The following is a 25328-nucleotide window of genomic DNA, read 5'->3' on the forward strand; positions in this document are numbered from 1 at the left end:
AACTTAATATGAAGTCCTGCTTAACAAAAACCCTGACCTTCTATTCCTGGGTGGAGGCCATCTCTATCCCAAGACTTTGTTTAGAAACTAACCTTGAAGGAGGGATTTTATCTATTGAGTTTTCAGATCTTCAACCTTTCCCTAACTTCATAAATCCTGACCTTAAATTTCTGGATGAGGCTATCTCTTCTCCAAGATGTCAAGTTTGGACACTGTTCTTAAAAGAATAAAACTGTCTTTTTTTTTCCCTAGAGTGCCAATTCTTTTTTTTTTTTTTAATTTTTATTAGTGAGACATCATGAGGTACAGTTGTAGACTTACAAGTTTTTGTGCTTGGGTTTCAATTATACAGTGATCAAATACCCATCCCTCCATCAGTGCCCATTTCCCACCACCACGGGTCCCAGTATCCCTCCCACTCCCCATCCCCCCATCCCACCCTGCCTCTGTGGCAGGGCATTCCCTTTTGTTCTCTCTCTCTTATTGGGTGTTGTGGTTTTAGAGTGCCAATTCTTTAAGTTACATTGACTACTTTTGCGGATTTACAATTCTGTGGCTTATTTGGACTGGAGCGATAGCACAGCGGGTAGGGCGTTTGCCTTGAACGCAGCCAACATGGCCGACCTGAGTTCGATTCCTCCGCCCCTCTCAGAGAGCCTGGCAAGCTACCGAGAGTATGTCGCCCGCACGGCAAAGCCTGCCAAGCTACCTGTGAGGTATTCGATATGCCAAACACAGTAACAATAAGTCTCACGATGGAGACGTTACTGAACCCGCTCGAGCAAATCGATGAACAACGGGAGCACAGTGATAGCGATAGCTATTTTGCCAAAAAGTTTACTGCTGAGAAAACACTGGTTCAGAGATTAAAAAATCAAATGACAGTCTTAAAAACATTAGATGCAAATTTAATGATACTGCTTTAAAGATACTGGTTATTATAATCATCACTAAGCTTTAAAACCCAAACTCCAAATATCACAAGAAAATAACTGTCATAAAAAACTATATTTAAATTCTTTTCTAAAACTTTGTACAGATAATTTTTAAAATAAAAGTATATTTAAGTATAATATTTAAAGAGTAAAGAGTAGCACTGCACTGTAGCACTGTCCTCCTGCTGTTCATCGATTTGCTTGAACGGGCCCAGTAAGGTCTCTATTGTGAGACTTCTTGTTACTGTGTCTGGCATATCGAATACGCCACGGGTTAAAATAAAAGTTACGGAATACAGTGTGCAGGGCACTTGCCTTGCACACAGCCAACCTGGTTTTGATCCCTGGCACCCCATATGGTACCATGAGGCCCACCGGGAGTGATCCCTTATTGCAGAGTCAAGAATAAGCCCTGAGCACTGGCCAGGTATGCCACCCCCCCAAAAAAAAAATTTCATGGTATATATGCTGTTTTAAAAAGTGAAAGTTATAGCAGTTTGCTTAACTGCTATATCAAAGATGAAAATTTTAACTTCTTTTGTATTTCAGTAGGTTTAGGGAAAAGTTTCCTCAGTGCTAAATTGTGAATTAATATAAAATATTTATAAATAGTTTCCTTTATTGTTGATTGACTAGCATTTGCTATAGAAATTTCAAACTAAGTGATATTTATGGCTTATTGGTTTTACAATATTGGAATAAAACATTATACTATAGTCATTTTTTAAGTTTATTTGGTATTGATATGCACTAAAGGCTCTAATTTACCCCATTATTACATTAACGGTAATAAATGTTCATAATATGTTACATATAAAACTTCATCTTTGTGAGCTATTGTAACCCATATCAAGTTCTCTGTAGTTAAAATTCAAAGAGATGTCTTCAGTCTCTCAGTTTTTCCTTCATTATTTCATAGCTGAGGGAAATGTGCCTTGGTCTCTCAAGTCCCCAGAGACAACTGCATGTGGTCAAACCATGAAACTACTATAGCTGGTTAAACTACTAAATCTACTCAGTAGATTTCAGCAAATTACTTATAATAACACCTATTTCATTGGACCCTGAGAATTAAACAAGGATAAGGGAACAGAGGCATACAGTAATGTCTGTCTTTGGGGGGGAAAAAAAAAAAGAAAAAAAAATCCTGAAGGCACATTGGCAGAAATTGTGCTAATTGTCTGAATCTGTTAGAGCAAGACACTTGACTGCCACCTACTGGAAAAGTCTCTTAATGAATATGCAAATCATGATGCCTAATATGTGAACTCCGCCTCCTGAGAAATGTTGGTATCCTTGTGCAATACACAACCTGCACAACTGTGCATATACTGTTCAGTAGTTTGTATATGCTACTTTCCCCTCCTTTGTATCTTGGATTTGAAAGAGAATTCCAGATAAACTGCTATTGTATAAAACAATTCACTGTTAAAAATCAAGGAGCACAGTAGAGAGATAGTATAGTAGGTGGGGTGCTTGCTTTACATGTGGCCAATCTGAATTCAATCTCTGGTACCCCATATGGTCATATGGTCATGTGTAGTGATCCCTGAGCACAAAGCCATAGCCAGGATTAAGCCCTGAGCACTGCTGGGTGTGGTCCCAAAACCAAAAAGCCCAAACAACAAGAAACAAAAGCAAGGAGCCAAAATTAATCTCTATTTTTAAAAAACCTGCATTTTGTTATAAAGCTTAGAAACATCGGGCTTAATGCTTTTCTCATTTCCTACTTCCCCCACAGAAAAGTATGTTCTACAATAAAACCTGCAATTTAAGTTAGCAGAAATAGAAATTAAACATTACTGTTGCATTTATAAACATTGAATATAAAACAAAATTAGAGGATATATTGTATTTTGGTTTTGGCCCAAAAAGCTGAAAAGTGATTAGAAGAGCTATTCTTTGGAGAAAAAAAGCAAAGCACATTTTGGAATTATCTATACAGACTTTTAATCTTGATTTTAAAGACAGGATCAAGAATTTATCATTAAATATGACATTCTGGAGAGCAACTCTGCTGGGGCTCCACTAGCCTTTCTTCATCCCAGAACCAGTTCTTCAACCTAAACATTCTCTTCTAGTCTTTATTGAGGGAACATTATATTACTCTTTCACGTAGAAAAAATTATGACCCATTTTCAGTACAATCATGACTGAAGTTGAAACAGGGAGAATTTGGTATCAAACTATATCAAATTCTGTGTTTTCTATTTTTTTATTTTGATGGTACTTAATTAAATTTAGAGCCTTATATATCCCAAGCACTGAGCCCTCAAGTTTTTATATCATGTTTTATATTATATTACTCTAGTTCATATGTTACTCTATTTTATAGTATATTTATATTACTCTAGTTTATAGTATAATTGAAATGTCAAAGAGAATCAGTTTTAATCTTCCCACCCTTCCCCCCACTAACTTGATTCTGACTTTTTTCTTAGCTGAGATGTGCCTAGCTCTCTTCAGTCCCAAGTCGTCAGCACCAAGAGAATATAGGGTTTCTAACCCTAGTGGAACCGCAGGCTAAAGGATAGATTTGGGAAGCACAGAGAAAGAAACTGCCAATGCTGGGTGAGGTGGATAAGCACAACCATGGCCAACTAGAAGATAGCTTGGGTTTCTGGAGGATACCCATACAGAGGTGGCAAACCCACTTGCAGACAATTCCAGAATAACTGAAATGATAAGAAATGTTTGTTAAGAGGTAACACTCTGAGAATCTCAGCGGCAATATTTTACATGCCAGAGTTGGTTATTGGAGACTACAAATACAGGCTCCATAATTGGGATGACATGAACTTGACAGAACAGAGAACAAGTGACAGTATCTCTCAGAAGCCTGGTAAATGCAATTATTTCGATGAATTTCAAAATCAATCCAGGAACCATGAAGAACTATAACAATTGACAGGATTCAAATGTACTATTTGAGCTAATAACATTAATAAACATTAACAGAGCAGGATGAACATTTACAAAATAAAAATAAAGATGAGGTGGTCAGAAATCTAAAGGCTACTGTAGCAATTTCCTGTGTACTCCAGAATGTTGTTTCAACCCTTTCTCCCAGGTTAACAGAGCTCTCAGTCGCTCTAGAACCTAGAGCTAGCAGCACTGCCATATCACTGAGAAGACCCTATGATATTAGAGGAATCTATGTGTGTGTGTGTGTGTGTGTGTGTGTGTGTGCGCGCGCGCGTGCGCATACAACACAGACTCCCTGGAGAGTGGAGCAAGATCATACAATCCGTAGCAAAGAGTTATATACTATTCAAAAAGAAGTTCTTGGAGACTAAGCGTCTTGATTGAAAGAAGCTTAGACCATGGAACATAAAGTGACTTTATAGTAGGGGAATGAGTCTTCATTAACTGAATGCTGTCAGATCACTGCTTTCACAAACACACAGAAGTTCCCAGACAGGAAACAGTGCTGAAGGAAATAGGCCTTGGCAATCACAGCTCTCCCCACCTTCCAGGCCTCTGATCTTAGGCTGCTTCTGAGGCAGGAAGTCTTGAGTTGAGCAAGCACAGCAGCCATCATCATAAGTGGTAGACACATGATTAGACATGAGCAAGCCTTGAGGACAGGCATGTTATGTCAACTGGGGTCCAGATCCAGTGCCCTCTACCACAATTACACTGGTGTTTAAAGCTGTAGTTCTCATAGCTCTCAGAATTCAATGATGATTGCATGGAGTTTCACTTTAATAGCCAAATACACAAGTATAAAAGTGAAATCCTCATTCACAGATGGATTGGCTCAACATAAAAGTGCCAGTCAAAAACAGATATGACTATACTGCAACCCTATGCCATATGATCTTAAAAGAGAGGTGGATGGAATCTCTCCTAATGGGCAAAGTTCCTGGCAATGCACAAGGCTTATTTTGTGTGAAAAAAAGAGAAACTTGTGATAAGTATAATTCATGTGTAAGTTTATGATGAATGATGCAGTTTGGTCAAGGAGTTAAATGAAAACTAGAATATTGGATAAGGTGCGTAAACAAAGGAAGAATTTTGTATCCCACACTACATCACATTAATGCAGCTACTATAAAAGAGGCAATAAATATTCATGACTCATTCATAGAGATATTAGTCAGTGTTGTGCTAACACAACAGGAACATGCATGGAGTAACGGTGTCCGTAAGTCCAACTAACTAAGGTTGATTCCCCAATACAAAACCAACACTCAGGAGACCAGCCAACCATTTGCTGGTCTCCTGATCTTTTCCACTCTGATATATTTTAGATTAGGATATGACTTTTCCCAGTTAATAACTGCACTTACCACCTGGCTCAAGAAGTAGAGCAAACATCACACAGGTTTGAAACCTTGAGTTTGATTCCCAGCACCACATGCTTCCTCACCCAATATTACTGGTTGTAGCCATGGTGGCCCCTGAGGAATATGGGCCCTAGCATCACAGGACCAGAGCATTGTGCCATCAAGCTGTTATCACAGGACCAAGAATCAATGATATGGATGGCCCCCAGAGTCTACTGAGCATACTCTCTCTCTCTCTCTCTCTCTCTCTCCACACACACACATATATATACATGTACATATATATATTTGTAAGTGCTAGATGGAATGACATAACACTACCTTGGAGTCAAGACTCTATTGATCCTTTCCCATAATGTATAACTCCTGAGTCACTTGGATGGTGGAATGACCTCTCAAAAACACATCTGAGGCTCTAGCTTAAGTCTATGCTGCAAAGTTCAGATGCCAATCTAAATAAATGCTATTATACTATGTTTTATAACCATTACATTATACCCTGATAGGTAGAATATATTCACCTTTGAACCATGGGATGGGGGTGGAGATAGTTGGCATGGCCATGCTGACTGCCACTCCTATTGGCACACTTGAAGACTTTGTACTTCCTGTCTCAAAACCTTAAGTTTTGTGGATCAAGAAATTTTGCATCTCAGATCAGTAGGCATCTCAGTTTTTTGCATCTCAGTACAATTCCATTGTACTTGATAGTAAAGCTGCTATTAAGTTTCCTTAAACCAAAAAACCAGAGAACATAGCTATTAGGTGGAGATAAATATCTAATAAAATACAATAAGGGAAGAATATCTGATACACAGATGAGCATGCACATTTTAAATAGTAAACAAGAATGGAAGCCATGGCCTGGAATGGGCCATGAGAACAGACCATAAGACTCTTGGAGGTAAGCATCTGGACTACCCCACCAGGCACTCTATCTAGCAGAGGTGTTATCTGAGGCTAAGGCATATGTAAAAAAGATAGTGAAGGAGGGGTTAAGTGCTTTACTTCAGGCATGAGATCCAAAGCAACTGTAGCAATTGTACTTTTTCTTTAATAATCTTGCAGTAGGTCTACCGGAATCCTGGAGTGGTTGAGTATTAGGAGGATAGACTTATTACAGAAAGCAAGTGCATTTGAGCAACACAAGAAGTGAATTTTAATAGGTGTGCCACAAAGTTCTCCTTTTCATCCGTCAGTTGCTGTAATAGTCTAGTCAAAAGTTTTATATTTGCTAAACATTTTAATGTTTAGTATCCCTCCATAAAACTAAAAACATGTAGGTAAATAGTTCAAATTTAAATTGAACCATACCAGAACATCATTTTTTTTCAGATTTAAACCCAAATCAAAGTCCCAAACATATAGCCCTGATTATCCCCTACATGTCTTTACAAGATCTTGGTAATTAGAAACGTCTGACTTTCCTCTGGTAACTTAGTTGATGTCTTCCAAAGCATGCTCCCATTTGAGGTTATAGAAAATAATTAGAATTTAAAAATTAATATTCTTTCAGTTATCTCTTGGAAGAAGAAAATTATTATTTTTCAAAAGTATTTCCACATTGCAGCATTAGCACAATAGCTAGACTATGGAACCAACCTTGGTGTTCAACAACAGATGAATGGATTATGAAAATGTGGTGTTATAGATACACAATGGAATACTATGATGCTTCAAGGAATGATGAAATCCTGGAATTTGCTGCAACTTGGATGGAACTGGAGGCTATAATAAGTGAAGGAAATCAGAAGAAAGACAAACACAAGATGATCTCACTTATCTGTCATATGTAGAATAACTGAACAAGAGAATGCAAGCTCTTAATTGGTTGATACCTAGACCATCATTTACCCTAGAGTATAGGAAGGAGGACAGGGAATGGAAGAAATTGAGGGGGGAAGAGGAGAACAGGAAGTAACGGGAAGGGATAGAGGGCCTTGGGCACACTGGTGGAATAGAGGAGTGTTACGTCTATAGATCTAAACCTTGAACAGCTCTGAAAGCAGTAGATACAACTACAACAACCAAACTTAAAAATGTACCTTCCAAGGAGGCAAGCTTGAGGGGGAGGTGGAGGAAACCTGGGAATCCTGATGGAGGGAAATTAACATGGATGGTAGGATTGTTGTTGGAACATTGCATGGCTGAAACTAAACTATGAATAACTTTGTAAATCATGGTGCCCTAATTTAAAAAAACCTATAAACATAATCAATTATGAAAATGATACATCATTCAAGCAATTAAATATTCTGTTAAAATATTTCCACACCCACCAACATCATACCTGCTAAGTTAAATCATAAGAATAAGTGATATCTGTCTGGTTAATTATGACACCATCGCAGTGCTCATCTGATGGATCTTAATGAACATTCTAAATACAGTGGGTAAATTCTTAACCTCAGTGACAGAATGCTTCACAGCTCAGGCAGAATTCTTGGATTTTTCATTCAAAGGTGGTTGTGGCAGTAAGGAATTAAAAAAATAAATGTATTATTGGGGAAAAGTGTTCTTAGAAGCTTTTCATTTGTTGCCATTTAGGAGTTAGGGGTCTGAGGTTAAGCAATATAATGGAAAGAATCATTCATCTTTGTATCCAGTGTATAACTTAGCATAATTGTCTGGCCCACAGTTGGTCAGTAAAAAAAATTGAATAAATTAATAAACAATTTGGGAATACCCAAATTGTTGGCCCCTCTCAATGGGGCTCTACCCCTTTCTCCATCTTCTTAAGAATCTCACTGTGGGAATGTGGAAGGCAAATCTTGCCTCTAGATCAAGCCATTGACAGATGAGTTTATTGGATTCCATTGGGAAGTGGGGGGGAGTCAATTAGGGAACGGAAGAGAGTTGTGAATTTAAGGAAACTGCATCAATTCCACAAAGGAGGAGAAAATGAAGAGAAGAGGAATTTGGACCATTTATTTGCAACATGTCTTTCCTGACAGTTAAATACAGTGGTTTGTTCTGTTTTCTGCCACAGGAGGGTTATTTAATTAAATTCATGACCAAGGATGCTAACCAGCTCCAAATCTGAAATAATTGCTTCTCTGTTGGTGAGATGTAAAGCCGGGATTGATTTTCCCCTGGCCGATAGCTCTTCGTTCTGAGTCGTGAATGTCATCTCCACTCTCCTCCCCATGTAATTTGATCTCTGTATTTGATCCCTATTTAGTAGTACACTTCGCTAAACAGATGTCTGAGTAATTAAAATCCCACATGGGCATGCTCATCAGTGAGTTACATCTATTTGATAGCTTAGAAACTTTTCACCTTGGGCTTTTTTTTTTCCCTCCCTGGTGTCAGATGTCACTGGCCTTTAGCAAGCTTTTATATATTAGAATTCAAACCTGCTGTTTCCCTGCATTCATAGACCCTCTATTTTCTGATTTATTTCCTCAGAACATCTCCATCTCTCTCCTTCAATTCACCTGGATTTTCTCATTTTCCACCTGCATCAGAATTCTCATTGGATGAATCACCCAGTATTTCATTCATGCCAGCACCAACCCCGCCCCTACCCCAAATCAGAACAATGTTGTTATAACCAAGGATTAAGAACGTCTTTTATTTTTTCCCTTGAGGCATAGCCAAATATTTCAGACTGAACAATCCCCACAGTTTTTTTTTAATTATTTGAGATCAGATACCAGAAACCTACTTGGTTGCTACAGATCACTAAAGGATTTTGATGATCAAGAATGAAGGAAAGAATGCATGTATAGAACAAAAAAAAATTTAGAAAGGGGATTTATTCATGTTTGAGATAGTTTTTATAGATTAAAATTTATGAAAATATACCTTGACATAATAGTCCAATAAAAAATCTTATGACACTGGTATAACATTATATAAAGTGAGGTTAATGCTGTGACTTACAGGAAGTAAGAGGATTTCCATGCAGTTGCTGAAGCATATTAATTTTTTTCTTTTTGGGTCACACCTGGAGATGTACAGGGGTTATTCCTGGCTCTGCACTCAGGAGTTACTCCTGGCGGTGCTCAGGGGACCATATGGGATGCTGGGAGTCGAACCTGGGTTGGCCTCATGCAAGGCAAATGCACTACTCGCTGTGCTACCTCTCCAGCCCCATGAAGCATATCCATTTTAAGAACACTGAAATGAGTAGATTTCTCTTATGATACTTCCCAATTCAGTAAAGTAAAGTAAAGGCCCTCCCGTTGATCTTCGATTTGCTCGAGCAGGCCCAGTAACGTCTCCATTGGAGACTTTGTTGTTACTGTGTTTGGCATATCGAATATGTCACAGGGAGCTTGCCAGGCTCTGCTGTGCGGGCGAGATACTCTCGGTAGCTTGCCGGGCTCTCCGAGAGGGGCGGAGGAATCGAACTCGGGTCGGCCATGTTGGTCGATTTGAACAAAATCAGAGAAATTATTGGGCAACAGTAACATAACCAGATGATTTTCTTTTTTTTAAAAAAAGTATACATATATATGTAAATATATATATATATATACATATATGTGTGTGTGTGTGTAGGAGTACTGCTATTTAGTCACTGATTCAGCTGACTGAAGTGGGCATGAACTCCACATTACTTTTTTTTTACAGTGGGTAGCGCATTTGCCTTGCACGCAACCAACCCGGGTTCGAATCCTCCGCCCATCTTGGAGAGCTCAGCAAGCTACCGAGAATATCTCACCCACACAGCAGAACCTGACAAGCTACCTGTGACATATTAGAAATGCCAAAAACAGTAACAACTGGTCTCACAATTTGTTGTGAGACATTACTGGTGCCTGCTCTCCCACCCTCCCCCAACACCCCACACCCTTCCCCCAGCCTGCCTCTATGGCAAGCACTTTTCTTCTTTCTCTCTCCTTTTCCTCTTGTGCATTATGGTTTGCTATGTGTTACCAAGGGATCATTGTGTTTGTTCAGGTCGTTCAGTATTTTTATTGGGAAGGTAAGGCTGGAGCAGCTTTTTAACTGGGTGGCAGCTTTTGGGTATGGACATGAGTGCCAAGGATTTTGGAAATACAGGGAGGTGGAAGGAGGTAGCCCCTACCTGCCCTGACTTTCTTGACCCCCCAAGAAAGCTCAGAGATTTCAGTCACAAAACCTGCATACCTAAATTTTCAGCAGATTATATATCTGTGAGGTCCATCCTGAGACTGTGGAGTCCACCAAGGGGCATGGCAGTGATTTTGTATTGTGGAAGCAAGAGACTGCAGGGGCTCTCCTTGTGTGGGTACCAAGCTGACCTGCGCCCTGCCACCTCCCCTCCCCCACGGATTTACCCTGGTCTGTTCAGCCTTGCACTGGTCTGAGATTAACTGTAGCTTTTTAACTCTTTCATGACTTATGGATCTCTGAATCAAGGCTGGTAGAAGAGCTTAAATGGTGGCACTGGAGTTGGTTTGTCGGGGTGGCTGTTGGTTCTTCCAGCAGTATAGGGAAGTAGGGGGAGGAAGCCCGTCCCAACTCCAAGAAAGACTGGATATTTCAGTCATAAAACCCACATATCCAAATTTTCAACAGGTTAATATCTTGGTGAGGTCTATCCTGAGATGGTGGAGTTCAGCCAGCTGCATGGCGGCAATTTTGGATTGTGGGAGCAAGGGGCTCTATTGGGTAGGCACCAGGCTAACCCAACCCCTCAATTTATCTGGGTCTGTTCAGCCTTGCACGGGTCAAAGATTAACTGAGAATTTTGATCTCTTTGGAGATTTATTTATGGGTCTCTGAAAAAAGGGCGATAAATGATCTTGTATAGCTGAGCTGGAGGTGGTTCGTAGGTGTGGCTTCCACATATCTAACTTTTGTCCGTTTAATTTTTCAGGAAACTTGGTCTGGAGTTGTTGGGGTTCTGCCAGAGGCACAGCGACAATTTTAGAGTATCAGAAGGCCTAAAGCCACCATCAAGTTACTGATGTACTAGCCCAGCAGGTACAGGTTGACTTGTGGGTGGCATCATACCTCCTAAGAGAAAGTATTTTTGACCCCAGATCAATCCCTGGCACTGCATATCACTGGGCATTGCCAGGAGTGAGTAGAGAGTAGAGAGCTAGAAATCGACTGTGAGCACCACAGGGTGTGGCCTCAAACCCAAATGAATAATTTTTCTTTGTTGTTGTGAAGGCCACCCCGGTGATGCTGGGGTACATACACATATGAATGTGTTCTGTCACATCCCTGGACCAGTATGTCCTACTTTTAAGTGGAGTTCCATACATTTAGTATGGATGAATCTATAAAAGTTTCTTAGAGTATGCATGTTTCTCTGAAGTTCCTGTGTACTCACAATATTGTGGAATAATGTGATCAAAGAGCCAAGCACAAAAGTCAGCTTTCAGTTTTAGTTTTATGTAAGCAAATTCTAAAAGTATTTTTATAAACCTTATTCTCATGAATAAAAAGTACACGAAAATCCTGTTGTGTGATGGGAACTTCATTTTTAGTTTAAACACAACTTCTAGCTTGGTATCTAAACTAACAAAGGCCAGGGATATAAACAGAGATATAAATTAATGGAGGCATTCTCACACAAACCTTTACTTGAAATGGAAGATAATATATTTCAGGAAGGCAGATGACAGGAATGCTGTGCATTCTTTGTAGTCTCTCTCCGGTTATCATCCCACACCATTTAGACCTAAGGACTAGTAAGATTTTCATTCTCCCTGGACTCAGGATAATCTCCATTAGCCAGTACTCAGCAACCTTCCCTTCCTTGCAGCTTCTATTAGGGCATTTTAAGGCAAGAGCTGGGAATATTTGCATGCTGGAGGACTGGGTTTGATCCCCAACAATACATGATCTCCTGAGCACCAAGAGTAGCCCCTGAGAATCAGCATGACCAGTGTGATCCATAAGCAGAAACAAAGTTCAGGCACTGCTTTCTCTGATCCAAGCCTTTTATGTATTATTTTCCTTCCAGTCATTCCTACTATGTGTGTGTATATATATATATATATATATATATATATATATATATATTCTTATGTCAGCTTCTTTATTTTGGGAAAATTTATCAACCCTAGTAATCCATGTCTGACTTTTGAGTGCCTTGGTATAAATTGGAGAGAGTCATGGTCTAGCAGAGTTATGAAGGTCATGTGAGTTCTTGTGGATGAAAGGACTTTAGACATGTTACATGTGGCTAACAAGCTCTGTCCAAGGAAAATAAAGAGTAAATAGATCATAAATGGATCATAAATAAATAGATCATAAAGAGTAAATCTCAAATTTTGGGGTTCTTTGATGAAAGTTATGAGACAATTCATGCATACTGCAAGGTCATATTATATTTGGGACAGTATTTTTTTATGGTTGCATATTATTTATTTTTATTGAATCACTGTGAGATAGACCCTTACAAAGCTGTTCCTGATTAGGGTTCAGTCATACAGTATTCCAACACCTATCCCTCCACCAGTATACACCAGTATACATTTCCCAGCACCAGTGTCCCCATCACCCCCGCCACCAACCTCTAGCCTGCCTCTATGGCAGGAGCTTTTCTTCTTTCTCTCTCTCCTTTTTGGGCATTGTGATTTGTAATACAGATGCTGAAAGGATTTCAGGAACATCCCTTTTAACACTCAGTTTGGGACAGTCTTAAAGTCCCAATAAGTGCTCAAGTGCCAGAATCAGAAATTTGTTTCTTATTGATGTCAGCAATGTCCTTACAGATTTAATCTCTCCAGCTGAAACTTCTAGAACCTGTCCTCCTTTGGGCCCTGAAGAAAGCGAGGCTGTATCCTTTGGGAGACCAGGACTGTGGTTCAGTGGTATAGTTCTTGCCTTCCTTACAAATGTGAGGTCCTGGGTTCAATCACCAGCACCAAAAAAAGAGCAAAAAGGAGAAAGAAAAAAAATAATTAAGTCAAATATATCCTTGGGGTCACTGTGACAGGTTTAGATAGTGTTGGGTGTAAGAATCATGGTTTACAAAGATAGTAGAGACAAGGAACAGGAGGATTGCTCCACGGCCTGGAAACTGGCCTCGCATGCTGGGGGAAAAGGCAGTTCAGATAGAGAAGGGGCCACCAAGTAAAGAATGCTTGGAAGACCCACTAGGGATGGGAGATATGTACTGAGAGTATAGACCGAACATGATGGTCACTTAATACCTGCATTGCAGACCACAACACCCTAAAGGAGAGAGAGAGTAAACAGGGAATCCACCTGCCGCAGAGGTGGGGGTGGGGTGCGGGGTGGGGGGAGAAATGGGAGGGATACTGGGACCATTGGTGGTGGAGAATGGGCACTGGTAGATGGATGGGTACACTCGATCATTGTATGACTGAAAAGTAAGCATGAAAGTTTGTAAGCCTGTAACTGTATCTCATGGTGATTCATTAAAATAAAAAAAAAGAATCTTGGTTGAGCATGAGTATTAATGTATGTGTATACCAGTTTCTTCTTTCCCTAAATCTTGCCCACTTAGCTTGGTTTCTCTAATGATTACTTCCCATGAGTTGTTCACATTATTTCAGTTCAACTTCTTTGTACTTAAAGACACAGTCTTCAGAATTTGGAAAATAGGGTTAGAATTACCTCTGGGCTTGTAAGGAAAAATGATCCTGTATTCTGGAAGATAAAGGGAAGTACAAGATTCTAGGGGTATTAAAAATGGGATGAATGAGGGGCTGGAGCAATAGCACAGCGGGTAGGGCGTTTGCCTTGCACGCAGCCAACCCGGGTTCAATTCCCAGCATCCCATATGGTCCCCTGAGCACCGCCAGGGGTAATTCCTGAGTACAGAGCCAGGAGTAACCCCTGTGCATTGCCAGGTGTGACCCCAAAAAAGCCAAAAAAGTGGGATGAATGATTTCTCTACATGAACTACCTTCTTCAAAGTGGTTTGTGCCTCAAGTTTATGGCCACAGTAGAATGATGCTGTGTTGTCATTCAGGTGATGTTGGTGCAAATATTAGATGTCAGTTTATAACTAATCCTACTTTGCAACTTATTTGATATTTGGTGATTACAATTTTTCTCACACAAATGTTCCAGAAGCTCATGTAGATATGTCTATATGATATCCTCCATTGTTTTGTGTTTGGTTCTTTTTAAATTTAAGAAGCCCTTAATATTTTTTCTTTTATAGTTTCATTTTCACATTTTCATTTTTAATCCATGTGGGCTGCATATGGTCTGAAGTAAGCCCATAAATCTCAAATGACTGACACGCTTCCTTGGTACCAATTATTGAATAATCTATGTCCTTCTCATTGGTGATTTACTGAGATGTAGGATTTTCTTTTAGGACTCTCTGTTCTGAAAATGTTCATCTCTTTCATCTGTTTGTCAGTCTTTCCTCAGAAGTTCAAAGTCATTGTAATTTTTGCTTTAGTAATTTATACTAACATATGGTACAGTGAATCTCCTGTTATTACTCTTCCTTTTAAAAAGTATTTCTGTATATTTTCTCCTATTTCTTTCACTCCAAGTGCACCTTACTTTCTTTTAGCTTCAAAAAATCCCACTGGAAATTTGTTTAAAATGTCAAATAAGAAATTGATACACTTACCTAGGAAAACAACAAACAGATTTCTAAAACTATTTAAATCTTTTTGTTTTCATATATTTTCTCCCCCCCCCTTTTTGGGTAACACCCGGCGATGCATAGGGGTTACTCCTGGCTCTGCATTCAGGAATTACCCTTGGCAGAGCTCAGGGGACCATATGGGATGCTGGGAATTGAACCTGGGTCAGGCAGTGTGCAAGGTAAATGCCTTACCCACTGTGCTATTGCTTCAGCCCCCTGTTTTCATATATTTTCTCTCCTTGGTATAGATCCTTTCCAGTCCTTGTCAATATTATTATATGTAAATCAGATATTTTAAAGTGGCTTATTTACAAATAGGCTATTGATATATCACTGGAAACATTATTGATTATTAGCAATTACTTCATAATAGATCTCCAGTCAGGTCTTGTATTTTCTAAGCAAAAGTATCACCTGCAAATAAAAGCAACTTTTTTTGGGTGGAAAGAACCTCCCAAGTAGTGCTCAGGAGACCATGTGGCTGTTCCTAGTAAGACTCAGTCACTGTGTCAGTAATTCAAATCTCAGGGAGAGGGTGTGGTACTGCAGGGGTCTTGCAGTGCCAGAGACCACCAGGGCCACCCAGCATTGCTCTGAGGGAAGGCCTTCAGGGCTATACCCAAGAATGCCAACTGAGACAGTGGCTTGAACCAAAGTTCCATAAATGCAAAGCATGCATTTCTGACCTCTGTGATATCTCTTGAGCCCCATTGGTTTTCTGGGGTGTAGGAGGGAAATAGGGGTATATGGGATAGGTTTCTCTCAAGCAGTGTTCATAGGATCTGGAATCACTCCGGCCATACTGGATGATTCAGCACTTGGGCCTTGTGTAGCAGTGATTTTCAGGCCCTGCCCACTGAGGGTCATTTGGCCATCTCAGTGGAGATGAGGCACACAGTGCTGGGGATTGAACTCTGGTCCTTGCACAAGGTAAGCACTTCTGACCCCTGAGTTGTCTCCTGCTCAAGGCAACTTTCTTCTGCCTTATTTTTCCCACTGTTTTCACTCTATTTCTGTTTCTTGTCTTTCAGAATTTTCAACAATTTTTAAAAATAATGGCGAGAGTGGTAATTTTTATATCTTATTTTGATTAATTACCTCTACCATCATATTATCAAGTATGGAAACAAAAAATGTAAGCAAAGTTAGCTTAAATTGATAAACACTCATGTGCTCATCTCCTAACCTCAACAATTATCATGATTTTACATATACTTAATAGTGGGATTATAAATTTAACCCAGTCTTTTGGGATGCTAATTTGGAAATATCTATACAAATGTGGCTCCAATGATTCCATTGCTAGGCATTAATCCTGTGAGCACACCAGTGGTATCAATAAACAGAGATATTCTAGGATGCTCACTATAACTGTACAAAGGCTAGGAAATAGTGTAAATGGTACCCAAAAGGTCAAACAATGTCAAACACTGTCCTCCCATTGTTCATCAATTTGCTCGAGTGGGCCCAGTAACATCTCCAATATTGAGACTTGTTGTTACTGTGTTTGGCATATTGAATACGTCATGGGTAGCTTGCCAGGCTTTGCCGTGCGGGCGAGGTACTCTCGATAGCTTGCCGGGCTCTCCAAGAGGGGTAGAGGAATCAAACCCGGCTCAGCCGGGCCGGCAGTGCGCAAGGCAAATGCCCTACTGCCATGCTATTACTCCAGCCCACCCGGTAGGTAAGTAAAAAATTAGTTTATTTATGATATATTAATTGATATGAAAAAATGTGGGGATTTATACACTGAGGTGGGATGGTGTCCAAGATACTTTGTATAGTGAGCAAGTGCTAAATTATATACCACAGTATGATTCCCTTTGGTTTTTTCAAAGAGTTTATTCACATAGTTTTATGTGCACAGAAAATTTCTGGAAAACTATGTAAGAAATGGAACAGATTGCCTCTTTGAACTCTTGAGGAAATTTTTATTTTTTCTTCCTTGCAGTTTGGTTGTCTTACAGTGGGTTAGACATTTGCCTTGCAAGAGCCCGGCAAACTACCGAGAGTATCTCATCCACACGGCAAAGCCTGGCAAGCTACCCCAGACATATTCGATATGCCAAATATAGTAACAAGTGTCACAATGGAGAGCAAATCAATGAACAACGGGAGGACAGTGACAGTGACTATCAACACTATTATTAGTATAAAACATTAGTATATAGAGCAGATTACTGGTTTTATATTTCCTAAGAGCCTTTTGTTGGTGGGGTTTTGGATCCTACCAGGCATTGCTCAGGGGCTCCTTGGGACACCATGCTTGGCGTGCATGCGTTTTGTGTGTGTGTGTGTGTGTGTGTGTGTGTGTGTGTGTGTGTCTGTCTGTCTGTCTGTCTGTCTGTCTTTGGGGCTACATGCATGAGGTATCTCCCTGTTCAACTAATAACTTTTTATCTACTTTTTTATTTGTTTGCTGAGTTCGATTCCTCCGCCCCACTCAGAGAGGCCGGCAAGCTCCCCGTGACATATTCAATATGCCAAACACAGTAACACCAAGTCTCACAATGGAGATGTTACTGGGCCTGCTCGAGCAAATAGATGAACAACGGGAGGATAGTGCTAGATAGTGCTACTTTTTAAAATCAGGAATGTTGTTTTTGTTTTATTTGGGGCGAGGCCCAAAAAAAGTCCTGGTATTCAGGACTTATTCCTAGCTCTGTGCTCAGGGATCACTTTGGACAGAGACTAGGGGACCTTATAGCATGCCAGGTATTGAACCCAGGTCATCTCTGTGCAAGGCAAGTGCTGTATCTGCTGTACTATCTCTCTATCCCCTAGTTTAAATTTTTGAGTACCATTTTTGATAGGCTTTATAATTGTTTGCTACAGAACTAAATTTTAATATCTCTATGCATTTATGTCTGCTAAAATGAATAAGAATTTGCTGTAAATCTACAGGACTCGGCCTTTTTAAAAGTTTTTTTCTTGGTTTGATCTAGTTTTTTTTTTTATTTCTTTAGAGTTCAATTTGGGTGACAATTTTCTAGGAAGAAAACGTTCATACAAATTTAATTATACACAGTATTCTCATATTTTTTAAAAAGCCTCCATATCTATTGTTTTCTTTTTCATTTGCACTTATTTACATTTTCTCTTTGTACTCAGCAGACTTGCCAAAAAATTTTCCATTTTCTTCCAGTTAATTGTTTTTGGCAGTGATCATTTTGTTTAATGTTTGTTTTTTACACATCAGTTTCTGCTTCAGTCTTTCCTAACTCTCCTTCTTTAACAATTTATTTTTAAAGGCTCACACAGTCCATTTGTTTTCATTTTAACTTTGTTAATTTTTTTCCCTGTTAAATGATTTTACTAGCATAGTCTGGTTAACTTTCTTTTATTTCCAAAAATTTAATTTTCTCTTAGAAGATAAAGATTGAGTATAATTGATGATGTCATATAAAATAGTGGCTCAGTCTCTTGTGACAGATTTCTAAAGAATTCTGAAAATATGAGTAATGGAATTGCAGCAAGCATATGACCTGTTCTGAAAGAACTAACACTTCTCCATATATATAAAACCTGTGAGTTTGCTAGGACTTTTTCTGCTTTCATATATTTTGAAAGAATCAAGTACTTGAAAAAAAGTTATTTTTGCATAATTGGTCCCCTCTGATACTGCTTGTTTGTAATTTAATTTTTGTGAAAGTGTATTTGTTAATTCCATGGCCTAGCTTAATTTTTGCTTATGATATAATGCTATATGAAATAATGCTAGAAAAACAAAATTGTTCACATAATAGAATATCAAGATTTTCTCTGCAAAACAATTCACTATGATAATGTAGATAAAGGCAGAACATTTTATTTTTGCTTTTTTGGGTCACACCCAGCGACGCTCAGGGACTACTCCTTGCTCTGCATTCAGGAATTACTCCTGGCAGTGCTCAGGTGACCATATGGGATGCTGGGAATAGAACCCGTGTCAGCCGCATGCAAGGCAAATGCCTTACCCGCTGTGCTATTGCTCCAGCCCCAAAGGCAGAACATATTTTTAAAAATAATGTTTAAATGTTCTGATAGGCATGATTATAAGCAAAACATAATAAATCTCTAATAAAAAACATTTTGCCAATGGGAAAGCAGATTTGCAGCTGTGACCTTTGTCAACATATGTAGCAGAAAATCATCAAATCCATGTGTTTGTAGATTATGTAACAGTGCTTAAGTGGTCAGGAAAGGGAGGATTTTGTGGTCAAGAAAGTGGAAATGTCCTATTTAACATATGACCCTTACCAGTCCCATCTCAACTTACTGTTGATCAAATTACAGATGGTTGGCAAACCAGGTGGAAGAGAAGAGCAAGATTTGACAAACCTGCAATAAATGGGAGGCCTCAAGCACGTGGGAGTTATTCAAATACTTATTATCTTTGATATTTGAAATAAAATGAAGAAAAAAATTTTTTGCAAAGCATTCTGGATCAGAAGACTTGTATTTTAAAAGTCTTTAGTATAATCTCCCCTGATTTACGATTTTAAGATAGAATGTGTCTTTATGAATGAGCCAAAACCCATAATCAGACTTCCAGACTAACTGCTTTATGCTTGTGACTAACATATATTTTCTTTGTTTTGCATCCAAATGTTTATTAAGTTTTTCAGACTTCCAAATGTTTACAATATATAATTCCTTGAACTTACACACTTACTCTTGAAGGGAAACACCACTATTAACCAATAAATGGAAAAATTAAAATTTTCTACCAACTTCAGAGGAACACACACACACACACACACACACACATATACACCACTTGTTTCAACTAGTTGTCTTAAAGTAACATGTTAAGATCAGTGATTCAGTAAACCAAAATAAAAATAATCCTAAATTTATTTTTTGTAGTTACAAAATTTTCAAAAAAAGCCAACCCCCAAGTCCCAATTGCTGATAAAGGATTTCCTAGAAGTAGAGCCTGAGGCCAAGTTTAGAAGTCAGAAATTTTTTAGGAACTGCAGAGTCCGTTGGAAGCAGGTAAGGGTGAAAACAAATACAAGGTGGTGCAGTGCATGTTTGAGCTGAAAAACTTGACAAGATAGTAAAACTGATGGCACAGTCTCAAAGAACTTCTTCCAGACAAGCCAAGCTGAGTGTGACTCATTAAGACCATAAGTTAGTGGAAAGGAAGTGAGAGGAGTTGATATGTTGGTCACTTCTTGCTTCCTGCCCTAGAAATTTGTCTCTTGGGGCTCTAATGCCCCATTGGCACCTTATCCCTCAAGATAATTGCAAAAGCAGGAGAAGCTATTGGACACAGATCCATCACTTGGGAAGGAGAGAAGGGGACATGGGGGATGGGGCAAGGGACGGAACCAATGCCTCCAGGCCCAAGGGAGGCAGTGCTGAAGTCTGACTCTCACCCAGGAGGAAAAGATGCAACAGTAAGGGAGGCCAGGTCTCTATACCAGGAGTCCAAATTTGGAATGGGGCTGAGCCAAATCTGTGGAAGTGATAAATGAGGTCACCAACGAGAGTGATTCCCAACTCTTGGGTTTGCTGACTACATAGGCAAAAAGCCACTCTATTCATATAGAGCAAATTCAGGCTTAGGTTTTGTAAGTAATATGTTTTCCTACCAACTTCAATTGTCCCTTATTACTTGTTATCTCTAAGTCACAACTTTATTTCCACAAGACTTTTTGAGTTGAAATTTGAATAAAATGAAACCATTTAAAATCTGTAGTGTGATAAACTGTGGCAACTATGTCTTCTAACTGCCAGCAAGAAATGGAATTGTTCCATCAGTCCCAAGTGCCCTTTCTTGCCTCTTCATTCCAACCACTGGCCTCTCAGCCCTCCCAAAAGGTTTGCCTGCTGTAGAATTTTATATAAAATCAATCGGTCAATGACCTTTTGTTTTCCATCCCAATGACACTGATTGAGGTACATCTATTTACAACATGTCTGAACATCGTGCTCTATTCTATACTCTTTTGGAGAACTTCCTACTTGTGTTAAACGGGGGCCTTCTTACCTGCACAGTCTCACTTGAAATTCTCACAAGCCTCCTATTTCACGGAAAGGGGGCCTGAAGTACGGGACGTCAGGGGCACCTCTGCTCACATTGGCACACTGAGTGGGCACATGGGGCCTGGCCTTGAGCGGGGCTGGCACCATGAAGGGGTACCAGGCGCAGGCCTAGACCTCAGACCACGCAACTAGGGTTTCTGAACAGGGTTCTGGCCCATCCTCTGCCCTTTCCCTGGCCTTTGGCTGCTTGGGATGCCCATTCCCATAGAACTGACGTCCGGAAGACAAAGTTGGGCAGCCACGTGCCACTGTGACCCGCGGAGCAGAGGTGCAAGTGGCCACAGGCTACAACACTGTGCGGCGACCTAACGGGCGTCCCGCTCTGCGTGGACGGCGCTACTTCCGGCCTGCTCAGCAACGCCAACGTCTCCAAAGCTCGAGGAAGGCCTGAGGTGGGTTCCGCGCTCAGTGGGCCCTCTGGCCTCGCCGCTAGCCAACGCTCACCGGACCTGAGGCCGGTTAGTGAGGAATGAGAAGAAAAGTTCCCAGCCCTTCTGGCCACCTGTGCGTAGTCGTCTTCCCAGAGACTGGAGACGTCGCTGACAGGCGTGGGGCAGGGAGGCCTCCAGAGGCCGGAACATAGCAGGGAGCCCTCTGAAGGGCTTTGTCTGAGGGGAAAGAGCTGCTGCGCGGGGACTCCCCTGCATGGCCATAGGGCTGCCAACCGAAGGGAGCTCCCCACATTCAGAACTGACCTTTGAAGAAGGAAATGCCTGCGTTTTCCACAGGACTTTTGCACCCAGACTCGAGTGTTGCGGTCGACAGCGGGAGAGTGCTATCTTGGCCCTCACGACCCACCTTTGCTTTTCCGGATTTTCCTCTTTGTACGTCTTCAGTTATCTGGCAGTTCTCTGGGCAACCCACAGCTCTTTGGACCTTAGAACGTCGCGTCTCTTCTGTAGTTTAGACAGTGAGAACATGGCACGGGCGATGCTTTACCTACTGACGGCTGAGAAAGATGCTCTGTTGGGGCCTGAAGCAGGAAGCCTGACTAAATGGCCCACCAGGGAGCTGTAAGCAGTGGGGCACAGAGCCTAGGGCAGTTTGGGGTGAAGAATTCTTTGGGGATCCCCAGGTTCTTCCGTTTTTATAAGTACTAGTGAAAATGCCCCTCCAGAGAAAGTGGGAGATTACTGAACCTAAGAAAGGGGCTTCCCATCAGCTGAGAAGGCAGCCATTGTTGACTTCCCACAATCGGCAATGGCAAGAGAAAGGAACTAATTCTGATAACACCAAAGGCACGCCAAGGTTTCCAGCTCATTTTTCACATTCCTCTTCGATGTTCCTTAGAGCGTTTATAACCACCTGCTGTTTTGCATACCGTATATATTTGTTGACATCTCTCCCCACTTGCCATAAACCTAAGAACTGGGAGTTTGATCACTGTGGTTCCCTGAAAGTACCTGGCAAAATACTTGAGACTCTGTAAATATTTACCAAACCAGTGAATTAAAACACACACACACACACACACACACACACACACACACATACACACACAGAAAAAAATGTCAGCATGTTATTTCAAAGCATAGCAGGAAGCACAAAATCAAAAGCCATGTGCCACAAGGAAAATTTATCTCCTCAAATCAGCTCTTTTCAATTTGGAGTAATAATTGACAAAAAAAAAAAAAAGGTCAAGAGAATCATACATAGCCCCATTTCCAAAGAATAATGAATGAAATGAGCTCTCCAGTGTAGGATGCTTTTGCTTTGATCATAAAGAAGAGTCTCCAGATGAGCCCACCATAATTCTGAAGAAAAAGCCCTTTCTTCACTGCGCCTCTGTAACACTTGTACACATACTGGTCTCCAACCTAGAGTTGGGGTGGCATATCTGATCAGCAAACAAGACAAAGCTTTAGGCATTCATAAAATGGATCAAAGATTCCAGCATTTCTTATATTAATTAAAGGTATTTCTAATTAATACTTTGATTAATCACACTGCAAGTGCTTACTGAATCTCTTCATGTGCCAGCTCTAATCTAGACAGAGTGTTACAGAAGGGAACGCCTTCACTATTTTGAAGGCTTCAGATGAAAGAGAGATGCATGATTACAAGCAGAGCCATGGCTGAGTAATAGAATGTGTGCTGTGCAGAGAGCACAATGATGAATTTCCTTCTGCCTGGGCACAGCAAAAGGTTCCGTCAGAATAAGGGGGAGTGGCCCCTGAACTGGCTTCCAAGGATACACAGGAGTTTGTCAGTTACAGAAGGCAGGATAGAAATATCCTGTCAGAAGAGGATCGGAGATAAAAATCATGGTGTGTTAGAAAATATGTGGCAGATTCACCTGTTGAAGTTGTGGTGGGGAGGGTGGTTGGTAGAGGGCTGGGGGGTGGAGTGGTATTGACACCATATTAGGAAAATCTGGCATAATAACATGCTAAGTGGACTGCTCCAATTGCTCTTAGTCAAGAACTTTTTTCATTTCCTTCCAGAATGGATCTTATGCATAATTAAATAAATTCATATTAAATAATGACTATGGAGATTTCCCCCAGCACTTAGTAAAGCTATTCTCTAAAACAGGAGATAAAAATCCATGAGATCAAATGTTCTATTCTAATAAAGCAATCAGAGAAAGCTTTATTTGTTGAAAATAACCAGTGCTTTAGGTGTGAAAACAAACCAACCAACATTCCTGAAAAGATAAAACCAGCCCCCCTAAACCTGACAATTTCCCCCAATACTACTTTCAAAACAAACACATCAAATGTGATTTTCATTAGAAAATAGTTAATAAAAACCCAAATCCACATTTTATATACATGCACTAGCACACGCACATACGTACAATAATGTATACAATTACTGAATTTCATCTTCTGGATGAGAATGCCACATTAGTCTCTTTTCATAAAAGGCAATTACAATTTGAGAACACTTCACATTTGACTCTTTTGCCAACACAAGTATGTCTCATCTGAATCTTTCCATTGCAGGATAACCATTCATTCTCTCCTGCTGTCTGTGGCACTATTAAGACTTCTGGCAAAGCCAGCGTCATCTCTTTTCTTTGATTTGCTATCTTAAGAGTCACTGTCAGGTCAAGATTTCCTTTTTGTACTATTTTCTTTATCATATTTTTGAGAATTGAGAAATGCTTCAACAGACAATCCAGTTTTCTTCAGATTTCCAAATACCAGCATCTGAAAATGTTTTGCACTTCAGAAATAGTACACCTTCCATTTCCTACACATTGCTTCAATACTTTTTCCATCGCAAGTTCTTCAGGTTCTGCCTCTTCAACCTTTTTACTCTTTTCATTTCTGTTTCCTTTTTTTTTGCAAGATAGTTTTCTTGAGGGATTTGTGTTTTTTAATCACAAAATTGAAGAGTTTATTATTCACTTGCTCCACACTGATCTGGGTCCTGCATCCATCTAAATGATTTAAGATGAAAAACATTTTATTGTTTGCATCTATTTCCTTCATTCTTAATTCTTGAGGCTTCTTCATTTCCACAGAAGTGAAGTATCAGTCACATAGTAGGTATTCAGTAAAATTTGAGTGAATGAAAAAAGATTCTAAGTCAAAGAAAGCTAGAAAGTTTGTGAAAACCACACACCACACAAATGGATTATAATTTTTGTTAATTGTAAAAAGGAGTACAGAAAAAATTAATAAAAATTAGCTTTACTTTAAGAAAAAAATCAGTAAAATCTTAAATTTGATTTTGGATATTGGGATGTGGTGGGGGGAAGGAGACAGCTCTTTAGAAGAAGCAATTATTTTTTCTTGAAATATGAATTTCAGGAAGGATAATTTGCCTCAATTGCCATTTGAGACTATGTCAAGTGGTAATTTGTGTCTCAAGAGGAAGAGCACATGCCTTGTCAGTGTAAACCCTGGGTTTGATATCCAGTACCACATAGCCTTGTAAGCTTTACTGGGCATGGTTTCCCTCACAAACAAAAAGAAATTGCAAAGAATAGATGAGGAGAGGTAGAAGAGGACCAATAGGTAATTTAAAACTTTTTTTTTATTTTGGGCCACAGCTAGCAGTGCTCAGGATTTACTCCTGGCTCTGTACTCACGGGTCACTCCTGACAGTGTTGCAGGACCAAATGGGGTCAGTCATGTGCAAGGCAAGCGTCCTACCCACCGAGGACCAGTAGTTTCAAAGAGACTTAGACAATATCAACTTGCTAAGCTTGGACTCTAAGCTTGATTTTTTTGAAAAAATATATCAAAACACATAGGAAACTTTGTAAATCTAAATCTTTGCTGAATGTTTTTTTATGACATCATGGAGTGATGGTTATTTTATTTATGGAAATAGTGCTATGCTTATTTTGAAAAGTTTATTTTTGAGAAAGACAAATGCTTATAGATGAAATTCTATATTGACTGAAATTTACTTCAAAATGACATAGGAGGAAGTGGATAGAGAGTGAGTGCGGTATGGTTGACATGGGATAGTGGTTATTGGGGCTGAATGATGGATCCAGAAGGAATTGTGATTTATATCTTTTTATGTATGTTTGAATCTTTATTGTATTATTGAAAGGAATTACATTTTTAGAAGACCTTCAATGTATAC

The 25328-nt window shown here is 39.8% G+C and overlaps 1 pseudogene; it reads right to left on the minus strand.

The window, feature by feature from the left end:
- Nucleotides 1-23396: 23396 nt before the first annotated feature.
- On the minus strand, nt 23397-24090 carry LOC130023993 (chromobox protein homolog 3-like; annotated as a pseudogene).
- Between the last annotated feature and the right edge of the window lie 1238 nt (nt 24091-25328).

The sequence above is a fragment of the Sorex fumeus genome, unplaced genomic scaffold (assembly GCF_029834395.1).
Source record: "Sorex fumeus unplaced genomic scaffold, SorFum_2.1 ptg000026l, whole genome shotgun sequence".
Lineage (NCBI taxonomy): Eukaryota > Metazoa > Chordata > Mammalia > Eulipotyphla > Soricidae > Sorex > Sorex fumeus.